Source organism: Nipponia nippon, unplaced genomic scaffold (assembly GCF_047370975.1).
Source record: "Nipponia nippon isolate SJK-2023a ecotype South Korea unplaced genomic scaffold, ASM4737097v1 scaffold_8, whole genome shotgun sequence".
Classification (NCBI taxonomy): domain Eukaryota; kingdom Metazoa; phylum Chordata; class Aves; order Pelecaniformes; family Threskiornithidae; genus Nipponia; species Nipponia nippon.
Genome location: NW_028262402.1, coordinates 2,794,595 through 2,809,671, shown reverse-complemented (window position 1 = coordinate 2,809,671; position 15,077 = coordinate 2,794,595).

Below are 15,077 nucleotides of genomic sequence, written 5' to 3'. Positions count from 1 at the left end.
TTCGCTTTCAAACTCTCTGTTCAGCTTGTGCTCATGTGTTTGCTCATGGAAGTCAAGAAGCACATGCAAACCCCCTCAACTTGCTTCTGGGATGTGTTGAGAAGGGCTTGGACCCAGTGCTCTGCATTTGTCACCCTCTCCTCACCACAAAGATCCAGTGCGGAGCAGAAAGCATGTGTTTCCTGACACATTCAAAACGCTACAGCAAATAACTATGTTTAGGCAGCATTAACCATTCAGATGAGATCACCAGAGATGGCTATTTTGCCAATGCTATCATCCCTAAAGGAATATATTCATAATGCTGATGAACTCCCTTTCAGATCTCTTTTTTTTTTTTTTAATCCTTTCTAATAAAGCATAGCTTATTTATCAGAGCAAGGCTGGTTTATTAGTCTTGAAGTGGTTTGTTTGTTTGTTTAGGTTTCAGGGGGTTGTTTGGAAAAACTGTGATCAGCATGCTTTTGATTAGCATAGCTAAGAGGACTTCTGTTTAATCAAATGATTAATTGATTCAGCCAGGTATGCAGCCACACTAACAGCCGCTTCAACAGATACAAAAGATTCTCCTTCAAACATGACCTTGCTTCACTAACATGAGGCAGTACCCATGGATACATGTTAATTATAAGGTTGATAAGAATATGTAAGGATAGCTAATGTTGTAGCTGAGTTATTTAATGAAGGCTATTGAAAACAGTCAAAACTGGAAACAAAATCATTAGCCAGGCAACTGTGGGCTAAATTCAGCTTTAAATCACTTTAATATATGATGATAATCAATTTCTCCCAAATTACACCAGCAAGGAAGCTGGAACATAATTGCTTCATTCCTGTGTTACACGCTCTTTGAAAATGGAGGAATTACGCAAGTTCAAACTAGAGTTTAATAGAGCCCTCTGCCTGATTAATAATAATGATATGCTTTCATTAGCCTCTCTATTATTTATGCAATACCACCTGTAACCTAAAAGCTGTATAAATACAGATTTTGGTAAATACACTCAAATTCATGGTAAATGGAAACCTAACAATCTTTTAAAATTTCAACAGTGACTAGACATAAAATGCATATAAACCTAAAGACAGTACTTCAGACTGTAGCTCCCAGGTCACCACAGACAAAGAAGCAAAAGCTACAAATTTTGTGGTGAAAGAGGAAACAAAATGTGTGCATGGAATGAGACGCAGAAGGATAAGAGAGACACAGGAAAGCAGAAGACAACACTGAACCCAAAGGAGGGTGACATGTCAGAGGACCCTGTCCAAAGACATTACGAGTGCTTTGTGGTTAGAAACACTGAACAGACCTAGGACCGGTTTGTCTGAGTTGTGTTGCTGTCAAAAATGCCATAAGAGTTTGGACAGACAGGTTTCAGTTCCCTATCTGCAAATACAGGCTGGGAGTTTTCTGGCTGCACTGCCACTTCAGGTCTCCTCTACTCTTTGCTGCAGACATCTGCCATCACTCATCCCATGCTGCAACCTCTTCAAACGTTTCTGAGGAAAGGAACACGTGTATCTGAAAGAAGTCAATCCTACAGGACCTTGACTTGCCATCAGAGGCTGGACAAACCTGTGTAACACATGAACGGGAGCAACTGCAGTGAAGCAGAAGCATACAAAACCTTTGCAGAAGCTAGACGGCAGTGTTGGCATATGCTCTAAGGCACAGGCAAGCTACTGCTCATATTTTGCACAGTGGGCTCTAACTGTGGGTCCTCCGTTTACAGGAATCAGTTTTGGAGCTCCTTTTTTGTCATCTGAAGAAAAAATGGTTTAGCTTCTCTGAAACTTCAGCCCAACAACCACAAAAAAGGTACTCAGAGTTCACAGGGGAAAGCAACAGCCAAAAGGGCTCAAGCAGAGCTCCCAAAGCAGAAAGAACATATCTTTTTCTTTAATAGTAAAAAGGCACTTTTGCCCCCCTAATTCACGTTTCTGCATGTCAGTAGATTGTACAATTTAACAGTGACACACCAGCAAATAAGCTTGTCAATAAAAGGAAGCTGAAATTTTTGAAATGGCTATTTACATTCAAATGACATAAAAAGAGAGGTGGAGGGCTCTGCCACAGATACTGGAAGACACGAATGGTTAAAAAGATAAAGACCTTCAAAGGCTGTTACGTTGCCCCAAGCAGCCTTTAATTAATTTTATTGTGGTTCAGTGAGTCTGGTTTGCTTTTAATGGTTCATTTGGCAAGTTGTTGCGGCAGTGATTTCTAATAATAATTTCACAATAATTTTTTAACCAAGTACAGCTTTGTGACTATACAGGATTGCTCTGAAAGTGATTTCTGGACTTGGTAAGATGGAAAAACATATGCAGTAAGTTCCTTTAGTTCCTTCCTCTGTGAAACACATCACACTGAAGAACAGGAGGACAACAGTCACTCCGAGGAAAAGCAGAAGGAATGCTCTTCCACTCAGATGAGGATTATTTTGAAATTATAACAGCAGCTGAGAGCACAACATTGCCAGCAGATAGGGACAGCGTTTACTTCCTTCACACTTCGGGTGTTACTGATTACAGTCAACAAGACAATATGTTTTTATCCAACATAATAGTTTTTTGGTAGAGTTATTTTCCTAGTCTTCTATTCTAAATGATATTTAACTCTATCCTTGTGCTGATTCAAGTAGCAAAGTAATCAAAATTACTAAAATAATGAAGTGTGAGCTGTAATTAAGACTAAATATATATTGCTTTTCATCATGAACCAAAAGCTCAGTGCCAGCAACACAGCGCAAAAGGAAAAAATCTGAACTACAGAAATAATTTGCTAGCTATGCATCTTGATAACCATACCTTATCTTTTTTTCATCAGCTGCAGTCACCCTGCTGTCACTCCACATTTCTACAGAGGCTCTCAAGCACAGGATAACACACTCTGTCATCTCTATTGTCATTTTTCAGATATAACTGTGGGTGGACAATACATTGCACAGCAGGTAGAAATGCCTAATGCATGAAGGAGAAATTTGTAGTGCAGGAAAAGGGGAAGGAATTGAAAAGGAGACTTCCCCTAGGAGATTAAATCCCAGATGCATCCGAACAACTCACCATGACTTGCAGCAAATAATCCCATCAAAGTCAATGAAAGTGTGCAATTTAAAAAATTGTGCTCTGTGTAAACATCTGCAGTAGGCTCCAGATCAGTGGCAGACATGAAGCTTGCTATGACCTTGACAGTTGTTCCCAGTGATTTGAAGGGGACTATTCACATACAAAAGTGCATGCTGAACTTCCAGAATTAGGACGTAAAGCCAATTAATTCAGTCTAGCTACAAACAAGCTCGAGACTAAAATCCTTGCAGGGGTACTATTTATGAATCAGTATTTGTGTATCACTTTGTGGTACCTTCTAATGGGGTATCTTAAATTCACGTACCCTACCCTGTTTGTAGGATCAGACCATAGGGATGAGACTTACCCAAGTACTGTATCTCTCCAAGAAGGGCTAGTACTCTAACACACAGTATTGCACGTAAGAGTGGGCCCTAAGGTCCTGACAGCATGCAAAGTTCAGCGGGTCTCTGCTTGCAGCAAACCTGCTTGAAACTGGATATTTACAGTGTTTGTATTCCAAAGGCTTGTAGACCACGTATTGTGTGAAATTTGAAGCTGAATGCATTTGTCCATTACCATCCCATCAGTGATTAAGAGAAGAAAGTCCCTGACTTCAAATCAACAACCCCTGCCTTGGTAATGCTGAGCTCTCTTCTCCATAGAAGCTGTTTGGGTATTTCACCTTGACAGAACAAAACTAAGCAATGTTAACATCTCAGTCCTTGTTTCCATTTCTATGCTGACAGGTGGCACCTATCAGGTGTTACACACCAATTCATAAGGTAGTCAATTAAACTATTATGCTTTGCTTCCGACATGCAGCATCCAGCCACAGCCTACAGATTTTATTGACTACAACCAGGAGGGTTTTGCTTCAGTGAAGAACTGAGGGATTTTGTATAGCGATAAAGATGTCAGCTTAATAATAAACCCCTCCTCAAATAACTGCAGTTCATTAGGCCTTGATCCAAAGCATGGCGCAAGTAATGACTTCAAGGAGGTCTGTCAGCACTGTTGTATTGGGGGCCCATGCAATCGTAACACTGAGAGCCAAATTTTTGTTGGAGTGTGAAAGATAGCATACATCCCATGGAGTTTACAGTCTTATGCAGAACTGCTGCAAAAAGAACAAGTGAGGGGAAATACAGCCGTGTCTGTTTGCCTGAGTAGGAGCTGAGGAGAGAAGAGCTGGTAAGAAAGCTGGCTGTGCTCACAAGCAGGCAGGGAGCTAGCAACCAACTGCAGTCCTCCTGAAGGCCCCATGCCAGAGCATCTTTCCAGGCCAGATACGGTTTTAAAGAGCCTTTAAAAAACCCACTGACATATACTTTTTACTGAAGCCTTCTAAAACTCTACTAAAACAGCCACAGCTCTGATGGGAATGGTGGGCTACAAATGGATGACAGTGGACGAATGTAGAGATTAACAGAAAAAAACCCTGTAGTGTCACAGTGGACTGCCCCAGATTGAAAGGCGATGAGTCTGATGTTTAAAAACCTCAAGCAATAGTTATTTGAAGGCTACCACTGCAAGAAACTGGAAGAGCAAAGAAAGAAATTTGTTCCCTTGAAATCCACAGTCATCTGCCTCTTTCTGTAGAAGAGTTCTTTGCGTTACATACGTACAGGAGACAAATGCTCGTGATCATGACATCCCGCTCTCACAGGAGTGGGCCCAACAGAAGTGGAGCAGGATCAGCTAGCTTATCACAGCTTACGTAGGCTTTGCTCTTGAACCAGCAGTCTGTAGGAGGAGAGTCATCCTGCTGTCCCAGGACCAGTCTAACCATTTTCTCACACCCACTGACAGATTTTGCCTTTTCCTCAAGAACTTCTGCAGATACTTTTTACAACTGCCAGCTCACCTGCACTTCACGGACAAAGGAGCAAATTTCATCTTTTGCAAATACTTGTTCTGCATTCCTTTTAAGAATTCTGTGAATCCTAGGTGTTTATTACAGCCACTGACATTTCCATCACTCCCTAGTCTCTCCAGGTGCTCTCTCTGCCCCCAGCAAGTCTTCTCCTCTAGCATTTTCCTTGCCTTTGATGCTGAGCCTGGAGTATGCTGGAGAGCAAGACGGACAGAGGGATAATCGTGGTCTGAGGGCAGACAACTCCACCCGGCAGGCAATGGCAAACTGCCTTCCTCAGGATGAAGCAGGTCAACAGAGAGGGGTATTCTTCCATCCCCCGTAGGCTGCCCAGCACAAGTGACTGCGTGGGGACATCAGCCACTCACAGATGATTGATTTGCATCTTTCCTCACAGAGATTGTTTCTTTCTGAATGGTCCATTAATTCCTCCTTCCAGCAAAAAAAAAAAAAAAATGCTGCACAGGGAATTTTGTTTCTGGATAAAAAGAAAGGTTTTACAACAAATGTTAGCACAGAGTTGAAAATTCAGAAACAACTATTTCATTACTTTTCCAGATACAACAAGGTATATTAATATGTATTAGCACGAAGTCTATGTACAAATATGTAATTTAATATGCTTTATAAAGTGGCTGTATCTCAGATCACTAACTCTTCATTTGAATGGATAATAAATATAATCTTCAATTTTTACAAAATAGTAAAAGCTCAGAAAAACACAATTTCTTAACACAGATCTCAGTAGACTTTGGTATAAACTCCTGGTTGTGTTTTCTGTGCAAGATTCACCACAGTTAGTCTATTAATAAGTATATTGATTGCTCTGTCAATTTTTCTTCTGATAAATTCAGATTAGGAAGTCTGTATCTAACAGGAAGAAAGATACATAACTACTTCTGAAAACTACTTCACTCATACTGCAATCTGTCATTGGCCAACATATCTCTCTCAACCACATTAATGTTGACAATAAATACTAACTGGCTCCTTGTGGGAAAAGAGTACCCAATACTCATTTGAAGAATGCAAACTTGTAGTTTCGGAAGCAATTTTAGAAATAGCTTAGTAGCATTCGTCTATTATTGCTTAATAAGCACATGTTCTTTCATTGCTTCTTTTGAGTTAAACATAGCTCACCTATGTTGGTTTATGCTGTTGAAGTCAGATAATGGTACTGTAAGTGATCATTTAGAAACCTGTATAAAACTTCAGTGCTGAATTAAATGGACAATGTTAAGTGCTAAATAAAAGTGAGTAACAATTAGTTTTAGAAGGGAGCAAGCTATGCCTGCAGCCTGCTGATAATTTACGTTTTTTGACAACCACATTTTTCACTAAAAGAAATGCTTCTTTGCTTGCTAGTGTTGTAAGAAAGACCCAAATGAAGAAAGAGTAAGACTGATGGTATGCATATGAATGTAAAGAACTTTCAGCATTAAATCAGGCATGTCTCCCCGTCCCTACCAGGGGACAAAGTGCACCAGTACAGACTTCTGAAACCACTTGCCCCTGAGAAAATGAGGCCACCTCCCCTAGCTAAAGTTTGACTCTTTTCCCTGACATGATCAGCTCAGCACACACAAAGTCATGCCTTTGAAAAGAATTAGAAAAAAAACCGCTTCCTTATGTTGCTGCATTTATAATAAATTTAAGTACATCTTGCCACAAATTTAAATTTAAAAGCTCAAATTGAAGTCAGGTTTTTGCTAAGTTCACACAATGTTCCTTTGAAAATAGTACAGTAAAAGTTTTGAAGTGCAAGTAAGAAGGACAGAGGCCACAAACTCTTACTCTACAGTGTAGCAGTCATCATATTTAGCCTCACTGTTAACAGAGGTGATGATGTCTTTTACTGCTATTAAAAGCCTTGAATGAAGCATTCAAGCAGCACACATAACTAACATGGCAATTAAAAGCCATGAGATAGCACCTATTTTATGCTCCATGTTTACAAATATTTAACTATTTAAAGACCTCATTCTCCTCTCACACCTGCATTAATAAGTTGAATTACTCTGGTATGAAACTGATTAGGCCAACATATGAGAACCAAAACAGGCATTGTGTCTCATAACATAAACCATCCAAGAGTTAGGGATCTAGGTTAAATTAGCCTGCTAGGTTTCCCACCACATCCCAGGCCATCTCATTTTTACTGGATCATCTGGTGTCTTGGTTTTCACCCATGGGCCAGCCTCAGCTGGCTTATGGCAGGCACCTCAATGAATTATTGCTTTCTTTAATTTTTTGGGAGAGCCTTAAAAATGTGAATCGGGCATAAATCATCAGTGCATTTATGCCTGTATAACAGTACAGGCATCCAAGGGCAAAAGCCATAAGGGGATCTTGCGACACCAGAGCAATGCTAACTCCAAAATATATCAGTGATTTCAGTTTAAGCAGAGGTGGGAAAATATGTGTTAACCACTGTTTGAGTTTGGGACATCATCTGTACTTTTCCTCCCTGAAACTGTGCAGCATGGCATGTACAGAAGCTGCAAGGCAAAAAGGTTATATTGTGACAGGCAAAGATCATGGACTTCTTGCACAGGCTCAGTGACGAGGTTTTATGTCTTCTGAGACAAAAGCTTTTACCAAAAACGTGATCTGAATGAATGCATTTTTCAGAAGGAACATAAGGCAGAGAGATGCCACTGGATGTGGCAACCTTAAAGCCAGAAAGAGAAAGTGAGGTTCTCCTGAGCATCTCCTCTGTTTGCTGCTCTTCATCTTTCCATGGCTTCCAAGATGTGTGAAACTAATCTAATTAACCTTAAACAATGGCCTTTATTAAACAGAATGTGTGAAGAGGAAGAGACCAACATAGAATTTAACCTGTGCATGACGTGAGAGTACAGACATTTTTCTCGTTCATGTCTAATGCCTTTTGTTTTTGAGAAGAACATTTGACATATGAAGTATAACCAGCAACTTAGCTCTCCAGTTTGCTGCCTTGACTTGCTTCTGGTGCCTCAGCCTAGGAGTTATGCATCAATGTACTTCACATCCTCCTATTGACCTTGAAAAAAGGCAACTGGCAACAAAGCTGCCTAAATGCTGCAAAATTATGAGGTGAGCTTCATTGTTCAAAGACAAACTCATCAATTACTTTATAATGAGAACAAAGTTAATGAAGAATCAAGAAGGTTTTTTTTAGCACTAACCAAGCCCAACATATTCCAACATGCTGAAGTAGCTACACAGGCACATTTTATAAAATCTGTTCAGTTTCCTGAACAGTCTGAAATGACAGTGCAGAAATCAACCCACTTGCTTTTTTTACCCTTTCATCAGGGTCTGCTGATGCTATAGTAGGACTGTAAGTTGAACAAAAAGGGGAGTCCTTAGCTTCTTGGTCTAGTCCCACACCTCTCCTTCCTGAGGAGACTGCGGATCCCTCTGCTCCCAAATCCTCCTGTGCACACGAGAGGTGCCATGTTTGGCTTTTCCTGTGTGAGGACAGAGCTGGCATAAGAGGAAGTATCAGGAGTGCTTATCTGGGGTGAGTTGCATTTGCCACTAACCATTCTCAAGGGACAGCTGGCATGTGAATTGTGTATCTCTAAATAAAACTTGTGAGGACACAGGAGTGAGGAGACGGGCAAACTCCATGTGAGGTGGGTTTTTCTGCTCTGTTTTTTCACCCAGAGGAGACCAACACTGTAACAAACTCGGATTTTATTTGTCTCTGAAGACTGGGCAGCATCCCCTAACACCCGATGAATTAGAGAAAGAATTAATAGATTAATATTTAAGCAGCAGGTAGAACCGCATCTCTGCCTAAGAAAAGATGCTTTCCAATGGCTTAGCCTTGCTTGCTGAGCTGATCTTCCAGACTGCACTGTCTGCCAGACCAGGCAACCTGACTTCTAACAATGAGATCCAGTCAAGCACTGAAGAGATTAATTCACATCAGTTATAATACCTATTGAAGCACCTCATTAATCAACAAGGTTGTGCCATCCAGCACACCTGATGGGCTTAATCTAATGTCTCATCCTGGCCCTGGGGTTACCAGTGGGCAGCTGTAACTATAAGTGATCGAAAAGACATTTTCCCAGGGGAGTTTCTGTTTCCTGGAACTCAGGCTTCACTGATTATTTTACCTGTGTTGCCCATTCCAATCTTTCCTTTCTAATCTTCTTATCTCCTAGACGGCCTATACAGCTTTTTAGTAACTTGAAATCAAGGTATGAAATCAGCAATATTCTGATTACAGGCAAGCTCTGAAGGCAACACATGTGGGCTTACAATGGCACCACATTAGCACTGTATCGATCTACAATCTGGTAGTGCCCCTGCAAACGTAGAAGCTGATTCATCTAAGAGGTCAAATTTTGTTTCCTTCCTCCTGTAAAGCCTTGAAGTGTGTTACATGTGGAAGATGTAAGGAGTTTCAGGAATGCCAAAGCAATTGCATGCATTTTTTTCAGAAATTACAGAGTTCTTTAAAGATGAGTCTTTTCAAAGAAAATTGAGCCACCAGCTAACAGAAAGCACCCACCACATTTTAAGATTACCATTTGGCTAGTCAGGTGATCCCTGCTGAGAAGCACCTTGGAAGATGAGTCACATCCTGACCTGCGAAGGACAGGGTGAGTTTACTCACTGAGATAAGGAGGCTTTCCAGGCAGAGAGCGACACGTGTGCATCTCCCATCTCTGTTCTTGGCATTCGGCCAAGAGTGCCCACAGGGTCCCAACCTGCAGGAGAAATTAGAGGGGCTTATTGGTTTTTTTGCTTTCCTTTGGTTTCCCTTCAGCCTCGAGGACTGGACTTGAACCACCATCTTATTTTGACGTGAGCTGCAGGCATCTGTCAGATGGCAACATTGCTCACTAATATGTGAATGGGAATTGAGTTAGCAAGTTGGAAAGTAAAGGTTTAGCTTCCATAACTGCTCATTTAAGCTGCCCAGTCCCTAGAATCCAGTGAGCTATTTTACCTTTAAAAATAATGTCACGTTCTGGGGGGAAAAGGATAAAACTAAATGGATTTAAAAATAGAATTATTCTTTAACTTTAAAAATTTTATTCTCTAAGCAAAACCACACAGATTCAGTCTCGTGGACACGAAAGGACATATACAGTCTAAACCAGCATCATAATTAAAAAGACAAGATGTGTACAACATGCAGTCACTTACAGAAGGGAATGAATGCTTGCAAAATTACATGCTAGCCTTGAGGAGTTCTCTGGGTAACAACTGGAAGGGAAGATACAGACAAATACCTTTCAGCATGATAGTATCTGCAGAGTTTTATTTCTGGACATGGAGTAACATTTAATATTCCCTGGCACAGGCTCTCGTATGCAAAGCCTTCAGGTTCTGAGATCAGCTGCCTTCTACCAGCAAGATGTACATCCTCCCATCATTCCTCACACTGCTGCAGGGATGCACATGCACTGGCTGAACAGTACTCACATTAGCAACCTGCTGCCTTCAACATATTCAACACCTGCCCTTTGGTTGGCTGAGTGTAAAGAAGCAAGAGAAACTGGAAAGGTCAAGCGGAAAGCACAGAACAGAGTGAGCCACACAGCAGACACCAAGTAAAGCAGGCAATGAGTTCTCAAGCCCTGGAAAAACTGGGTCAATAGGGTCTGAAACAGAAGCTGTTAAGCAAAGTGAGAAACCAAGGTTGTTATTTCAAAGCTGCTCCATGAGGCAATATTGCTCCGTGGCCGTGATGTCCTTTGCTTTTGGTTGTGCTCTGTTCAAAACTGAAGACAGTTTTGAATTGCAAGACAGCAGGCATTGTATAAAGTAGACACAAGCCGCATCAGGAGCAGCAGCCATATACAAAAGCAGGAAGGTGAGGAGGAAAAAGCAAGAGCAACTATCCTGATAAGGGGAAGAAATAAAATCACACGTTTTCAAAGATAGGCAAGGACAGCAGTGAAAACCTTCCATGCTCACTAATAGGTAAAACTATGCATATAGAACTTTTCACCTTCCCAGAATTTCATGCAAATCGTCCTTTTAGGTCACAACATCTCAGCTTCCAGCCTACCCACACAATGACTGTGCCTAATGCCTCAAAAGGAGAGGAATAAAGCCAGTGATGACTCCATCCTCCTCGGAGAGGGATGCTAGCAGAATGGTACTTACAAGGCTCCTTGCAGTACCCTTTGGGAGGGCATTGCAAAACTTCCAAGGCATCACTTTGTGTGATCCTGGGCAGCATCAGGTGCTTGAAAGCGTGTTCAGAGCACACAGACCTAAGTGCAGAAACACAGGGCCTTGTAATGGGAGCGGCATGGCAGGCGTGAACACTGCTGAGACATCCATGTTTTCCCTGGTGGGGTGAAGTCAGAAAAAGCATCCCATCCCTGGGACTGCAGGAGCTGGAGTAAGAGCCTCAGGCAAGAGCAGAACTCTGCACTGAAGAACTTACCTGGAAATTTGTACAGAAATACAAAGGGCACAATGATTTTATCAGAAGCCTTAGACAGAGTCATCCTAAAATTATCGGTCTTTATGTCTTGATTATCTCATGGCAAAAAAACCCCAGCCAACAACTATGAAATAACACCTGTGAACAGGGACTGAAGTGACACCCTACTGTAACAGCAGCTCCTTGTAAAGAGGATGTGCCAGGTCCAGCAGAGACCCCAAGGGAGAGAATAACAAGGGTGTGTGGTCACTGGCTTCAAGTCTTGCTTCCATGACAGCTGAGCCCTGTGCACAGCAAGGCTTTTGGGGCTCCGCCCCTGCTCCTTGTATGCAGTGGAAATGCAGATTTTGGTGTATGTCACGTCCTTACGTTGGAGCTGGAGAAATAAAAAAAGCAGCCCTTTTCTTACCTATCTGTGAACGGCTAGGTCATGACAGAAATAAATCACAACAAATTATGAGGTCCCAGTCCAACCACAGCTCTCAGTCAGCACAGAGTACTTCCAGGTAAGCAGCAGAGATCTGCCACCTGCCCAATTAATTCTCTTTTTTTTTTTTTTTTTTTTGTTTTTGTAAAGGGAAGTACAGATTAGGCATCTAAACAGCCAATTTGGTACAGCCCTTTTTTGGAAGCCAGCATGCTCTGCAAGCGTGGCAAGTTCTCAGAGTCAGGCTGAGGCTGCAAGGTATGAACTGCGTTGATTATATACATTTATGTAAGCAATTTTCACTGGACAATATATTAAACAACACTTAAATCTGGTTCTATGCCTTATGTTCCTCTGCTTCAGCGTTTGAACACCCAAATGAAAAACTGCTGCAAAAAATGAGTTTTTCAATCACACCAGTACCATCCATGTGCTTTGAGCTTTAGACATTTGAGAAGCTAAGAAGGCCTTTCAAAGTGAAACTCAGGGACTTAGGAAGGTTTTAAAGTTTGATTTTTATTTCATTTCAAATTTTAATTCTAGAATTCCTAGAGTTTGGAAAGTTAGGTGTCCAGCTGGATCCCACAGCGTTAAAACTTTTTTTTTTAATTTTCAGGTAAAATAACTTATTTTGACATTCACAACAACGCAGTTACAAATAGCTTCAAAGCCCCATTGGAAGTGCTGGACCTTCAGTGCCTACAATGGACATGTGATTAAACTGGCTGCCAGCGCAATGGCTGGTAAATGCTGTGAAGGTTTGCAAGGTAAAAGAAACTACACCCCCCCCCCCAATTTATATACCAAAGTACTACATACGATATCATTATCATTGAGGAGAAAAGCAACCACATAAAATACATACAGTAAATATTTCCTTATCCAGCCATTAAATAAGGAAAATACAACCTAGATAGAGGGAGACAAAGATGGAGAGTCCTTTTTTTTTTTATGATGCAAACTATTATCAGATTCCTGCTTAAAGAAACCATGTGAACAAGACAAACTTACAATGCACTGGGAGGGGAGCACAAGCACACTTGTGTTGTACCACATCAAATGCATAGTGTCGTAAGGCAAGTGATCTCACTTCTTGCAGCACTTGGGAAAGCAGAAAGAGAAAAACTGGATGAGGGTGGGGGAAGAAGGGAATTTGAAATACAGAAACAGAACAAAACCCCATACTCTTTAAAATTCCTGGCATCCTCATTTGCATATGCATATCTGAAAACGCAAGTTTCCTCCTACCCTTTTTAGATGTGGTATTGTTACAGATTTGTAACGGGGCCACAGTCTGAACAGACACAACCTGGAGTCCAAGCCATCTCTGAAGCACTGGTACAGTAAGACTTGTGCAGGGAGACAGCAGCTGAGATCAATACACAGCAGCTGGTCAGACCTCCTCAGCTTGGTCTGAGTCACCTGTAGTTCACAGAGGGTAAAAATAGAAAAAGTGGCATGTTTTTAAGAAAGCATCAGCCTTCTGTAGTGCTGCAGGTTAGTAATATTCTGTTAAAGCCATATGGATCTGTGTCATGCAGATGCTAAGGAGAAAGAAGAGGACAGAGAGATGAAGAAAACCAAGACAACAGAGTGGGAAAGCTGAGGAAGAGGATGAGGGGAGCTGCATCTCCACTGGACTTTTGTGCTTACTGCATCCAGAAAATGGCAATTTAATATCCCCACACCCTTGGCCCAGGGGGAAAGACTGGTTCCAGTGTCTGTTCCCCACAGGGATTCCCTATCTGGTACAAGCTAAAGAGCAAATTAGGCTCTGGTTGAGCAGACCATAACCAGAACTAAGCCCTCTGCAGCTCCTCTGGGCACCAGCCACTTTCTGGGGCCTGTGAGCTGCCAGGCCTTGGCATCAACCCCAAGCACTGGGGTACTGCAGCACCAGCTCCTTACGCCCCTTCCCCTTTGCAGAGGAAGACCCTGGCTGCTAGCCCTGCTGGGGTGGGTGCTGGTGTGGGGAGGAGGCCAGCAGGCACAGCCTCGCAGTCGCCTTTAATGAGATGCAAACCCATATGAAGGCACTAGGCAAAACCAGCACCTCAGCTCAGATGACGCACCCCCTTTAAAAAGGATTTAGGTTATGTGCAAAATTTTGTCATCATTTATGCAGGCATCTAACAGCAAGGTGAAGAGGACAGCCTGTGTGCTCATTTTGGGTGGGATAGAGTTAATTTTCTCCATAGTAGCTAGTATGGGGCTCTGTTTTGGATTTGAGCTGAAAACAGTGTTGATAATACAGAGATGTTCTAGTTACTGCTGAGCAGTGCTTACACAGAGTCAAGGCCTTTTCTGCTTCTCACCCCCCCCCACCAGTGAGTAGGCTGGGAGTGCACAAGAATTTGGAAGGGGACACAGCTGGGACAGCTGACCCCGACTGACCAAAGGGATATCCCATACCACTTGTTGTCATGCTCAGCATATAAAGCTGGGGGAAGAAGAAGGATGGAGGGGACGTTCGGCGTGATGGTGTTTGTCTTCCCAAGTAACCGTTATGCATGATGGAGGCCTGCTTTCCTGGGGATGGCTGAACACCTGCCTGCCCATGGGAAGTAGTGAAGGAATTCCTTGTTTTGCTTTGCTTCCATGTGCGGCTTTTGCTTCACCTATTAAACTGTCTTTATCTCAACCCATGAGTTTTCTCACTTTTACTCTTCTGATTCTCTCCCCCATCCCACCAGGGGGGAGTGAGCGAGTGGCTGCGTGGGGCTTAGTTGCTGGCTGGGGTCAAACCACAACAGTGTGTCATAGAGAGAGACCCAGTAAAAGTCCCAGGATGCTGAGGGGTCACTGGGTTGCCCCCATAGGGACAGACTTCCGTGAGGCTCTGGGAGTCTGTGTGGACGGAAATCAAACCTATGGATCAGGTGGAGAAGAAAGAGGAGTTGGGGAGCAGTGAGGGCCAGCCTGGCTGCAAAGCAGGGTGAACAGGGAGCAGGGTGCAATAGCAGGGCAGGCGCGAGCAGGGACCTCGCTAGCAGGTGCCAGGATGCAGACTGGCAAGTGTGGGTCAGGGTTGGGGTCAGAAGCAGAGGTCAGGGTCAGAATTGGGACTGAGGAGGTACAAGACTGGGCAGAGACGTCTCTGCCTGCAGCTGCAACACAGTGTAGTGCGGGGCCAGCAGTAGAACTCAGCTTCAGAGCATCCCCCCAAGGAAAGGAGGGACAGGTCTTTGCTTCCAGCTTCCTTCACAACCACTGCTTTTAGCAAAGGACCTGACCAGGACCTGACCATGGGTGCAGCCAGCCAAACGTCAGCTTGGCCAGCTTACCTCCTAGCAGGGAAATGTGCT